This window comes from Balearica regulorum, chromosome 22, assembly GCF_011004875.1.
Source record: "Balearica regulorum gibbericeps isolate bBalReg1 chromosome 22, bBalReg1.pri, whole genome shotgun sequence".
In the NCBI taxonomy this organism is placed as follows: domain Eukaryota; kingdom Metazoa; phylum Chordata; class Aves; order Gruiformes; family Gruidae; genus Balearica; species Balearica regulorum.
The window spans coordinates 300,310-312,453 of NC_046205.1; the positions used below are offsets into that span (position 1 = coordinate 300,310).

General features: G+C 47.5%; 1 protein-coding gene across 3 annotated transcripts in view; it reads right to left on the reverse strand.

Moving 5' to 3' along the window:
• LUZP1 (leucine zipper protein 1) overlaps positions 1-12,144 on the reverse strand; it is a 44,041-nt gene that overhangs the window by 14,242 nt on the left and 17,655 nt on the right. Inside the window, exon 1 of one of the 3 annotated variants that reach the window (XM_075774229.1) lies at positions 7,484-7,567. The exons of the other annotated variants lie outside the window; for them this stretch is intronic. The gene's annotated coding sequence lies outside the window, so the exon portion shown is untranslated. Of the gene's footprint in view, positions 1-7,483; positions 7,568-12,144 lie in introns of those variants that run through there. 3 annotated transcript variants of the gene reach the window in all.

Below are 12,144 nucleotides of genomic sequence, written 5' to 3' on the forward strand. Positions count from 1 at the left end.
ACATAAATAACTTTTTAATTAAACACATTTCTGAGTGCTAAATTAAGAGAAATGAAACTGTGGAGAAGAGCCACAGTCCATTTACTTTGGATTTCCAAAAATAGCCTGTTCCTAACAGCTGAGGGAAGGAAGTGCCCTCCTCTGCTAGTCTGCACAGGCGGTGTGTGCACGGCCCGCAGACCCTCACCCCAGTGCTCAACAGTCAGTACAAGCTGCCATGTGCAAGCTCTTAGGCTGCAGAGTTTCATGCACGTGCAGGATTCAGGTTCCTGTACATGCCCATGCAGAAGACACCTCTCTTTTCAGCACTGCACTCCTGAAGATGCCTCAGAGATGAAGATTCAGGAACCGTAAGACAGACCTGGAAACCAGAAAATGCAACCTCCAGCCATTTGGTGGCCACTGAGGAGGGGGCAAGCACCCACGCTCGCAGGTCACAGACAGAGAGTGTAAGAGCTGCTGCCAGTCAGCACTGCCCATCACTGCCAGTATTTCTCCGGCAGCCCAGACTGCTCAGCAGAAATCTTCACCTGGGTTGTAGTCACACCCTGAGGACACTGTGCCAGTGGAGTTTCAAGTTTCTCCCTCCTGTTTCAAAAGCTGTCATTGCCCTCAGCTGCCACCCACTCGCCCACCCAGGAGATGAGCAGTTGTGAATACTTACACGCCTCCTCCTTGCTGCCACTGACAATGAGCAGTGATTGTAACACATGGGCACACTCTGACACACTAAATGCAGATCTCTTCCCAGCTCAGCTCAGAGGTGGCAGGGCTTTTTTTAAACTGCCCCTCTGTGCTTGGCAGAGAGTAGCAGGGAGGGGGACCTGAGCAGGCCAGAACAGCTGCTGGGAGGATCTGAAGTCATGGAATCATAGAATGGTTTGGGTTGGAAGGGACCTTAAAGATCACCTAGTTCCAATCCCCCCCTGCCATGGGCAGGGACACCCTCCACTAGCCCACATTGCCCAAAGCCCCATCCAACCTGGCCTTGAACACTGCCAGGGAGCCAGGGGCATCCACAACCTCTTTGGGCAACCTATGCCAGTACCTCACCACTCTCACAGTAAAGAATTTCTTTCTAACATCTAATCTAAATCGACCCTCCTTCAGCTTAAACCCATTACCCCTTGTCCTGTCACTACAGTTCCTGAGAAACAGTCCCTCTCCATCTTTCCTGTAGGCCCCTTCAGGTACTGGAAGGCCGCAATTAGATCTCCCTGGAGCCGCCTTTTCTCCAGGCTGAACAATCCCAACTCTCTCAGCCTGTCCTCACAGCAGAGGTACTCCAGCCCTCTGATCATCTTCATGGCCTCCTCTGGACTCGCTCCAACAGCTCCATGTCTTTCTTGTCCTGGGGACCGCAGAGCTGGATGCAGTACTGCAGGTGGGGTCTCATGAGAGCAGGAATAGAGGGGCAGAATCCCCTCCCTTGACCTGCTGGTCACGCTGCTGGGGATGCAGCCCAGGACATGGTTGGCTTTTTGGGCTGCAAGCGCACACTGCCGGCTCATGTTGAGCTTCTCATCAATCAATACCCCCAAGTCCTTCTCCTCAGGGCTGCTCTCAACCCATTCCCCATGCAGCCTGTAGTTGTGCTTGGGATTGCGCTGACCCACGTGCAGGACCCTGCACTTGGCCTTGTTGAACTTCATGCGGTTCACATGGGCCCACCTCTCCAGCCTGTCAAGGTCCCTCTGGATGGCATCCCTTCCCTCCAGCATGTTGACCACACCACACAGCTTGGTGTCGTCGGCAAACTTGCTGAGGGTGCACTCGATCCCACTGTCTGTGTTGCCAACAAAGATGTTAAACAGTGCCAGTCCCAGCACTGACCCCTGAGGAATGCCACTCATCATTGGTCTCCACTTGGACATTGAGCCGTTGACCACAACTCTTTGAGTGCAACCATCCAGCCAATTCCTTATCCACCAAATGGTCCATCCATTGAATCCATGTCTCTCCAATTTAGAGACAAGGATGTTGTACAGGACAGTGTCAAATGCCTTGCACAAGTCCAGGTAGGTGACATCTGCCACTGTTCCCTTGTCCACCAATGCTGTAACCCCATCATAGAAGGCCACCAAGTTTGTCAGGCACGATTTGCCTTTAGTGAAGCCATGTTGGCTGTCACCAATCACCTCTTTATGACTGTCACCAGGTCCCTCTTTGGTGCTCTGCATTAGCATCGTCCTGTCCTGGGCCTGAGGCACATCCCCAACTTGGGTGAGGGCTACTGCAAACTTGAGGGGATGGGGGTGACTGCAGTTCTTTAACCTGTGCCCTTGCTCAGGCTGTCTGCCTTGAAGCAGGACTTGGCCTCCAGCATTTTTATGGAGCTCCCTGCAGAGGAAACACTCAGGAGTTTCCTATTTCACAGCACCAAGAAGCAAAGAGCAGGATGTGGGGAGGAGACAGTGCTGGTAAGGCAGACTGCAGCACTGTGATGTGAAGCCTTTGACTGAAGGTGACTCATATCCTACTGGGCAGGGGGGCCCGGGCTGCCAACAGGCACCTACGGCACACACCAGGCATTCGTGGTGCATGCCAGGCACCCTGCAACCCCTCTCCCAAGGGACCTCCCTCACTCTGGCAGGGGGAACCAACCTGTTTGCTTGGTCTCATGCACCTCAGGCAGCTGAAAGGAACACTGCAAAGAGCACCCGGAGGGGAATCTCAGTGCCCCGTGCGCAGTGGTGCGCCTGTCCCCTTCCTCAGCACCATGATGACACCCTGCTCCTGGGCCACCCTCCCTCGTGCTCCCCACAGACTGTAAAGGCAATGTGGGCCACAGCCCTGCTGAGCAGCTGTCTGCAGACAGGAAAGGCTGTTCAGACCCCAGCAGGATCCCATCGAGAAACGTCACCAGAGCGTTGCAGGAAAGGCCAAAGTGAGCAGCTTCACAGTGCCCTGAAAACAAAGGCCTGTCCCCAGAAGGCCTTGAAGCAGAGAGTTAATGGTTAACCCAGCATCAGCCACCAGCTGGGAAGCAAGAGCGACCTCGTCCCAGGACACAGCTGGCAGAGCATGACGCAGGCCCGTGCGCAGCAGGGCTGGTGTGCAGTGCTGGTTTTCAGGCCACAGCTCCTGCAGGTTTCTGCAGAGCTCAGGGGAGAGGTTTGTGTGTGGCCCACAAGTGTTGCGCCAGCTGAGAGGGGGCAACTCTGGCTCCCAAGCAGCAGGCTCCTGACCACAGAGAGACCATGGTGGCTCAGAAAACTCTGCTAATGGGACCAGTCCCACAGTCCCCTTCATGGGAAGGGGTAGGAAATGGAGAGCTACCTCCAAGGCAGGTGGGCAGAGGGGCAAGGCAGAGGGGCCACTCTTCCTTTTCCTCCCTCTTCTACGTTTCAAATATTCCTGCAGCACCAGTTGCCACCTGGATGGAAATGGAACCCCCCACACACACACTCGGTGTGCTGGGGAAGCCCCACCATGGAGGCCAGTAGAGGCTCAAGCTCAGTGAGCAAGTGGGCGCAGAGAGGTGACCTTGTTTCTTCTGTCTGCAGAAGCCTGTTGTCTTCAGGACAATCGCCCCGGCGATTGGGGTGGTCCAATGCAGTCTCTGCCAGGAAGAAAGGGGTTTATGGGCACAGATCCCTGGGAAGGAACCCAGTATTGCTGGTGAGCCACCCATCTTGTTGCTCCACCAAACCACGCTCCTAAAGTTGATTCCTACAGAGTCTGGACCATAGCTAATAACACGCCTTTGTGTCTGCACAGGATAATGCTGGATTGAAGAGCTTGGTGTGTGCCATGAGTCAGGATTTAGACCCTCTGGCTACATTGTCACAGCTCATAGGTCATAAAGAGTAGCAGAGGGATTTTGGGACTGAGTCACTGATCTCCTCTGTGGATGTCAGAGGCTGCTCAGAGGGCCAGAGGAGAACCTGGTTTAGGAGGAAACACTCAAATCTTTGAATGAAGCAGAAAATTAAACTCAGCAATTAATTGCATGAATGAATTACTAATAGTGTCCCTCAGGGGCTGATGATGTTTAACATCTTTATTAACAGAGATGATGGGATGGAGCACACTCTCAGCAAGTTCATGGATGATAGTAGACTGGGAGGTGGGGGATATATGGCTGATATCATATATCATGGCTGATATGCTGGAGGGCAGGACTGCCTTTCAGAGGGACCATGACAGGCTGGAGAAAGGGGTGGACAGCAGCCTCAGCAAAAAGCAGTTCGAGCCCTGCTCCTGTGGGACCTGGACAGGCTAGGGATGATGGCTAGAAAGTAGCTTCATGGAAAAGGGTCTGGGAAATCCTAGAGGATGAAAAGTTGAACAGATATCAGCAGCGTGCCCTTCTGGCATAGACTGGGCTGTGTCAGCAACTGTGCAGCCCGCACATCGAGGGAGGTGGTCCATCCTCTCTGTTTGGCTCTTGTGAGGCTACATCTAGAGCGCAGTGTCTAGTTTGGGACTGCCCTGTACAAGAAAGACACAGATGTACTGGGCTGAGTCCAGCAGAGGCCACCAAGATGGCCATGGGCTGGAGCAGTGGAACTGATGGAACTGGGTTTACTGAGCCTGAAGATGAGAAGGCCAAGAACTATTGCTTGCCTGCAGCTATCTAATGGGAGGGTATAGAGAAGACAAAGTGAGGCTCTCCTCTGAGGCACACAGTGAAAGAAGCAAAAGATACAAGCTGTGAGATGAAAATTTTCAAGTAGTTATAAGATTTTTTTTTCCCCCATCATGAGACTGGTCAAACAGCAGCAAAGGGTCCCAGAGAGGCAGCAGGACCTCCATCTGTGAAGGTACTCAGAGGTCTACCACAGGCAGCCCTGGAACTCCCCAATACCTCCCCAGCTGACATGATTTACTACAAGAGATGAAAAAGGCTCAATCTAATTAGCTTAACAAGGAAAAGGAGGAGATGTAAAGCAACATCTTCTACAAACAAATGTGTTGACAGAAAGTATCCACAAGAAGTCTTCTAGCAGAAGGCCCTTTAACTTCTTGGCATAGCCAGAACTAACCCCAGTGCTTGGAAAAGGAACCTAAACAAATGAATATTACAAATAAAGTGCACATTTATAAGATTGAGGGGAATTAGCCAATATAAAATATTATCTTAGAAGTAGTGGCTGCTTTAAGCTGGTCATGCTTTGAGTGAGGCCTTGCACCAGAGACCTCCAGAGGTACTTCCAACCTAAATTACTCTGGGTGTTCATGACTGTTCATTCTCCAGTCTGTCACTGATATCAAAATATCAGAAGGAATGATGCAAGATTCAAACACTGGGACTATTATTAATGCTAATTAATATTGTTGGGGGATGTTTAAACAGGACTTGTTAAATAAATCTGATAAGGCAATAACTTGCTCAGCTTGTAAAGGCAATGAACAATCTGACATGGATGTACGGACTTCAGATTTCTCTCTCTTTTCGGAAAGTGAGCAGTTCTCATCCTAGCTCTATTTCACATTTTTAGCAAAAAAACAGGAAGAGGATGGTAATTTTCACAAATAACAAAAAAACTGTGGCAGTGGCAAATATAATAAGGACAGTTCAGTTTATCAGTAACTCAGATGGCTCTGTTTAAGTGAGATAAAAGACTCTGAAGGGCTGTATCCTGGAAACACTGAAAAGGCTTAAATGGTCACAGCAGAAATCTTATCTACAGAAGCAGCTGATGTACTGCTGCAGCTCAGAGACAGACCATCTTGGCCATATCAGCAGGAAATACTAATTAGAAGTATGACAGTAGAAATTACATTATTTTGTATGCAGTACTGGACTGTGTTTTTACACACCCAAGTCTGATGCATCTCACCTTGCTTAAGTAGTGACACAGAGCAAGAGAGACACCTACAAATGACTCTTGAGTCTTCCGGATTCAAAGAAAAAAAGATGCTCGAGTATCTTCATCTGACCTTCCCAGGGAGACAGAGGACTTTCCACAGGAGGAGAGGAGTCACCCTTTGAGGGATCGTACTCTGCCCACTGATGATGAAGGGAACCTAGACATTGGCTCAGGCACAGATATCTGGATGGCATTCCCCTGGGAATGATGCCCCTCTCTCTCCAGGGGCCATGCATCAAAAACACAAGCTGAAAGTTTGGGAAAAGCTGAGGAAAATTTTGGGAAGGCTCAGAAAAGTAGTCATCAGTACTTTTTTAACCTTTAAAACGCGTAAGAAATCACTGATTTCACCTGAACAACAAGGACAATCCTGCATTAAGCCAAGAGCTACACTAATAGCGGTTTGGATTTGAGTTCTTGAAAAAAATGCCCTTCCTATGAGACACGTAGGAAGCCTGGGGAATCTCAAACTATCTGTTACTCAAAGCAAATATTAAGGCAAAATGTGCGACTGGTAAATACCTACAGGGAGAAAAGATTTTGTCTGATCTAAAAGGTTCTTTATTATAGCACATTAAGCCAAACCCCTACACATGGCACACAATTTAACCGATTCAAAGTAGTAACTGACTAAGAAACACTGCAGTGAACTTACCAGGATTCATTATTTAAATGACTCATTTTGATTCTACTTTTCCCCATGGATTTGTCATTGTTTTCTGGTCTTCCTCAACAAGCGCGTGTGTGTCCTAACTTTATTTATACTTATCATTATCAATTGCATCCTCCCCCTGTTTAGTATAGATTGCCTTTCAGGGTTCTTCTGACTCTGCGTGGTTTTGCCACAGCATCCTGTTAAACAGCTGTAAGAATTCAGTATTCGGGACCTTTACTAGAGTATTTTCCTAACTCTCAATTACCCTTCACATTCTTAAATTTAATTTTTTCTGCACACTCAGTTTTGCTCATCATTATCTACAGTTTTATGAAAACATTTCTTTAGTAGCATCATTGGATACAACCTTCCACTGGGACTGTATTATCTTGTCTGCATAAAACACACACAGTCAATTCACAGCTGTGCATGGAGGCAAAAAAACCTCTAGCTAGAAACATTTATGCTAGCTGAAAAATTTTATGAATTGGGAGATAACCATCTTTTATTTCAGAAACAGCAATTTAATGACTACTACTTGAGACCTACACAGATAATCTCTGCCGTAAGTCCTTAGGATCATGACACTGTTTCTTTCCAGATGCACAGAAGCATCTTACCCTACATGTCATGTTCCTAGCTCTGATTTGGTTGTTGGTAAGAGTCCCACAAGCACCCACTGGTGGGTCTTAGGATGTCCCCAACACACCCACGTGGGAATAACTTTTGGCACCCACTCTGACTGTGCTCTCTGCTACACCAAGGTAAAAATGCTGCCAGCTGCCATGCGTGTCAGTCAAGTGCTAGAAGACTCTGCTATCTCTCATGTGCACATTTTGCACTTAATCTTTGTTTTTTCTATCTTTTTTGTTTGTGCTTTTATACTGATATTACAATATCCCTCACTGTGGTTGAGGGAGCCTGGGCCCCCAGCGACAGCACTACTGGTCTTCCACAGTAGCCATCATCAAAAGGGTAACATCACATCATATATGTCAAGTTTCAGCCTTACTCAATCTTAAAGATGAATGAGAATTATTAATGCCTTGTCCTCCAGTCACTTTTTATTAATTTCTTCTTTTGCTCTTGAAGCTGTAGGGGTTTCCAGTAGACCCTGGAGAGCAGCACTCAGAAAATCAATGGATTCAAACACAGCTATAATCAGAGATAAGAATAGCAATTTGCCCCATTGTAGTTTGAGCCCTTGGGGTCCTCCACAGTGTCAAATCCACACAGGCTAAGAGTTTTACACTCCTCAGCTAACAGCTGGTCTAGTTTTAGGGGATGAGCAGACTGAGGCTATTGTCCATGGGGCATACACCTGGTACTACTCCCTCCCCTCCACCTCCCCAAATGCTGAGGTGAGCTTAGATCCTCTCTATTCTGCTTTCTGCTAAGTTATTACTCAGAATACCCGTGGGAACTGTATTTTTGCACTGAGCACAATGCTGGGAGTGTTTGCACACACCTGGGGAAAAGGAGCCTTAGGCAACACGGGTCTCCAGACTATGTATTCAAATTGCATTAGGACGCTGACAGTCACTTCAGGCATACGGACAGCTCTGGAGACATACATCAGAAAAATCTGGGGTAGGAAGAGGGCTCCTCTTAGCAGTCCCAGATAGCCAAGCAGGTCAGGAGGGAACTGATTAGACAATGCTCTGGGTTTAATGCATACTCTTCCACCTGAAGTATAGATTAGGTGTGTTTTTTTGGATTCTGCTCTGTGTGCATATACCTCTGCAGTTTTAATTAAAGGGTTTCTGGTGTTGCATATGTATGCAAGGAAGTGTGAGCATGTCATGCTCAAACGTGGTAATGCTACTGACGATTCATGCTTGTATCACAGCTCAACATGGAGAAAGCATCAGCGGGATTTTTCTTCCCTGCCCCGGGGTGCAACAGGCTGGGAGGAGTCCAGCATGTCATTCTTCATTTGTAAAGCAAAATTTCTCTTCCATTTATATAGAAAAAGGACATGGGTGTCACAAATTGCAGCAGATGTAGACACTGTGGCCAGAGCCTTCAGTGAGTTAAAGAGAGAAGGAAGGAAAGTTTTCCTTAATTTGATTTTGCCTTTTATGAGTTCCCTCCACCACCTGGTTCTTGACTCCACACAATGACACATAGTCATGGGAACAGGAGAAAAATACTCCAGAAAAGAAAGGGTATAAACCAAGATATTCAGACTAAATAAGAACCAGAGTCCACTATTCGTCATCAACCTCACATGCCACTTGCAGGTGCCTAACAACCTCCTGGGGCAGCTGAAGAGAGGCAGATGATGTGTTTGCTTACACAGGGTGGGGAAAGGGGCACCCTGGTGCCACTGAACATAAAGGCAAAATGCCAAGTGACTTTTAGGGATGTCTGATTTTGGGGGATGAATTGTCTCAGAAACATTTGCATCCAGTGGGAGAGGTAATTCTCAAAGTCAGAACAAGCCAAACAATCTGGAAGTGGTTTGAATATTGACTAATACAATGCTAGACTAGAGACATGAAATAATGAGAAAGCAGCCAAAAATAACCACAGTGACCACAACGTTCAAGGAGACTAAAACAGAGACACCAAAATAGCATCTACAGCAAGTGTGGGAGACTGCAGCAGGCTCTGCAGATGCAGGAGAGGATCTGGCACGTCGAGTCACACCGACCCTACACCAACACTCCAGTCACCACCCACTGAACTCCTCAGTGCTGCACTGCTCCAGGCATTATAAAAGGAATTTCTCTACACGGAACTGGCAGGGCCAATGTGAAAGAAGCAGAGCATAAAGCCACCCCCAGTTGCTCACAGCAGATACTTGAGCAACGCTGGGGTTTGAGCAGACACAGTCGCTGTTGCTTTATCGTCCACAGCAGACATTTTGCTTTTCTATACAAAGCTGCTACTGCTCACCTCTGGCTCCCTTTTAAATCACTGCTTGTATCACACTGGAAAGACTCACAAGTAAAGGTCTGAGTATATGGTGATTAGGTGCAGCATCTTCCTTCCAGCAATACATGATGGTGTTAACCTGCACAAACGCCAAACACAGCCCTGCAGCTGGTGGCATCCTTGCCCTGGGAACCTCATGGCAAAGAGAATGTTACCTGTACTCTGGAGCTCTTGATCAGAAATGGATCAATGCTATCAAAACCTGTCAGCATGCTGCTCCTGTCTGCCAGGTATCAAAAAGTGCCTTGTACATGCAGCAGAAGTTATTAGTTTTGACAAGCTCTACATTTGCCTTATATTTGAATTCATCAACACATTTTTAAGTATTGTAGACAAGCAGAAGAGTTGGTGGGATAGCTGTGGACTTCATCACATCATAGGCCTCAAGAATTACTTTCCTGCCTTCTTCACACTGTTTCAAGAAAAATGCCCCATCCTGCACTGGAATCAAAGCTGGGGAAGATATTTTTCTTCTCTGACTCAGTGTCCCATGCTGCTACTTGTACGGTCCTCAGAAACAGAGTTTACTGTCACATTTGATTTCACAAACACTATGCAGGCATCTTTCCAGCAAGCCACAACCTTGGCAGCATCTTGCGGATAGCATGGGAAAGCAGCCCCAGCTCAGTGCTGCCTTTGTAATATTTATTGAATACAGAGGTCTTCCACCTCCTTCACCCCCTCCATCCCTCCCTCTCACCTCCATCAAGCTCAGCACTGCAAGCGTTTCAGGACCATGGCTGTCACCATCACTTCTCTTCATGCCCCTAATGTGCTAGCATCAAGGTGCCGTCTGGAGCAGAACCACCCACAGGCTGCCTGAAAGCCACGGGATCCAAACTTTAGGAAAGTCTCAGACTAACTGAAGTTTCCCAACTGTCCTGCCACAAGGCCAGCATTTTATCCATTACTGTTGTCTACTTTGTACCCAGTCGTCATTGGTTTTTATCTGTAATTCTCCAGCATTGCCCCTTTTGAGGAAAGGGGCCTTGGACTCCTCAGGGATACTGCAGTATTTATGAAGACATTGGTTCAATGTTAATAGCAATACAAAAACCAGAGTATTAGAGGAGGAAAGTAAACCAGGAGGGAAAACTGCTGCTCAGTCTCATGTCTTGTGGGTTTCTGGCTCATCCATTTCAGAAAGGCAGCATGTAAGGAGACTGCCCAGGATCAGCCCCTCCAGCTTGAAACAGACAGCAGATGGAGGGAGTAGGTACTAATACAGAGCCATAAAAATCAGGAGAGGAGTAAAGGAAGTTGATGTTTGCTGCCATCCATAAAACAGAAACTGATGGGCATCAGCTGGAATGACTGTGGGGAGGTTCAGAGCAAGCAGCAAAACCATGGAAATCACCACTTGCAGGGTATTATGGATGCCAAAAGTTAATACAGATCCAGAAAATTACTAGAAAAATCTGTGGAAGAAAATTTCAAAGATTATTGAATGCAAAGAACACAAAGTCCTATGACTCAGGAAGTCCCTGGAAGTGGGCAGGGGGGGAAAAATCATACTGTATATTAGCTATTCTCATGCTCCTCCCCAACTTTTGGCCACTGGTGCAGCTAGGATGCAGAGGAGATGGGCACCTTGGTCTGACCTACAGTGCCTTCTCTGTTCCTTTTCTTCTCTCTTCTCCCACATCATTTCAGCCTACCTCTCTCTGCTTCTCAAACTCCCATTTTCCGCAGATATTTAGCATACAATAAAAGCTCTTCTCAGACCTATCTTCCCCTTTGTCACTTTAACAAGCTTTCCTCCTACACTTGCTCTTCTAACCTCTTCACCTGGCCACCACAAATGTTAGCCTTCAAGCACAGCTCTATTCCCTTCATCCTCTTCTGTCATGCTTGTGCTGAAGGCTGGGACAGTAATATCAGCTCCATTTCCTGATGGTGTTTTCACTCCCTATCCCATTGCCTTCTGCTTGTCTCTGGTTGGGCTCACTCTGTTCAGCGCTCTGCTTCTGCTTATATGTGGTGTTACGCTGGGGAACTCCTTGCTGCAGGATGTTGTGGAAGCTAAAAGTCCCCCTCATGGGTTCATAAAGCAGCAACTAGACAAATTCATGGAAGAAAAATCTCTCAAGGTCATACATACAGGGACAGGGACCCACTCCTAGCTCAGCAAGTCTCTGAGCCAAAACTTGGAGGTTGGGAGAAGCCTCTGGCCTGCATCATTGCACGCTTCCCCGACTTCTTCCTGGGAGTCCATTTCTAGCCATTGCTGGAGATGGGATATGGGGTAGCTAAACCTTTGCCGTCATCCGGTAGAGCTCTTATCTTCTCGGGCTCTTGTATTGTTCCTGTCCCAAATACCTATCCAGATCAGACAAACACTGCACGTCTGACACGTGCCACACTACAAATGGGCAAAGTACCCAAAAGCATAAACCCACAACATGTATTGTCCAGCAACACCTACGGAGGTGGGAAAAGCATCCCTGGTATGATACACCTAATAAGATCAGCTTCAAGTACTCATAACCATCTCTGAATAATTTCGGTCATTAGTTGTAGGCAGCTTTAACCTTTGCAGTCTTCCTAGCATTATAACCGAGAACCACATGGGCACTGACCTATCCCTGTTGGCATGAAAATTGTATTTTTATTGTATGCTTCTCTGCACCCCGTCTGATATGGGGTATACTCCACTCTCCTAGCAGAGTGGTGGAAGGACAGCCGAGCCAGCTCCTTTGCAGGAATGCTCTTTTGATTGCTGTGAGCTTTCCT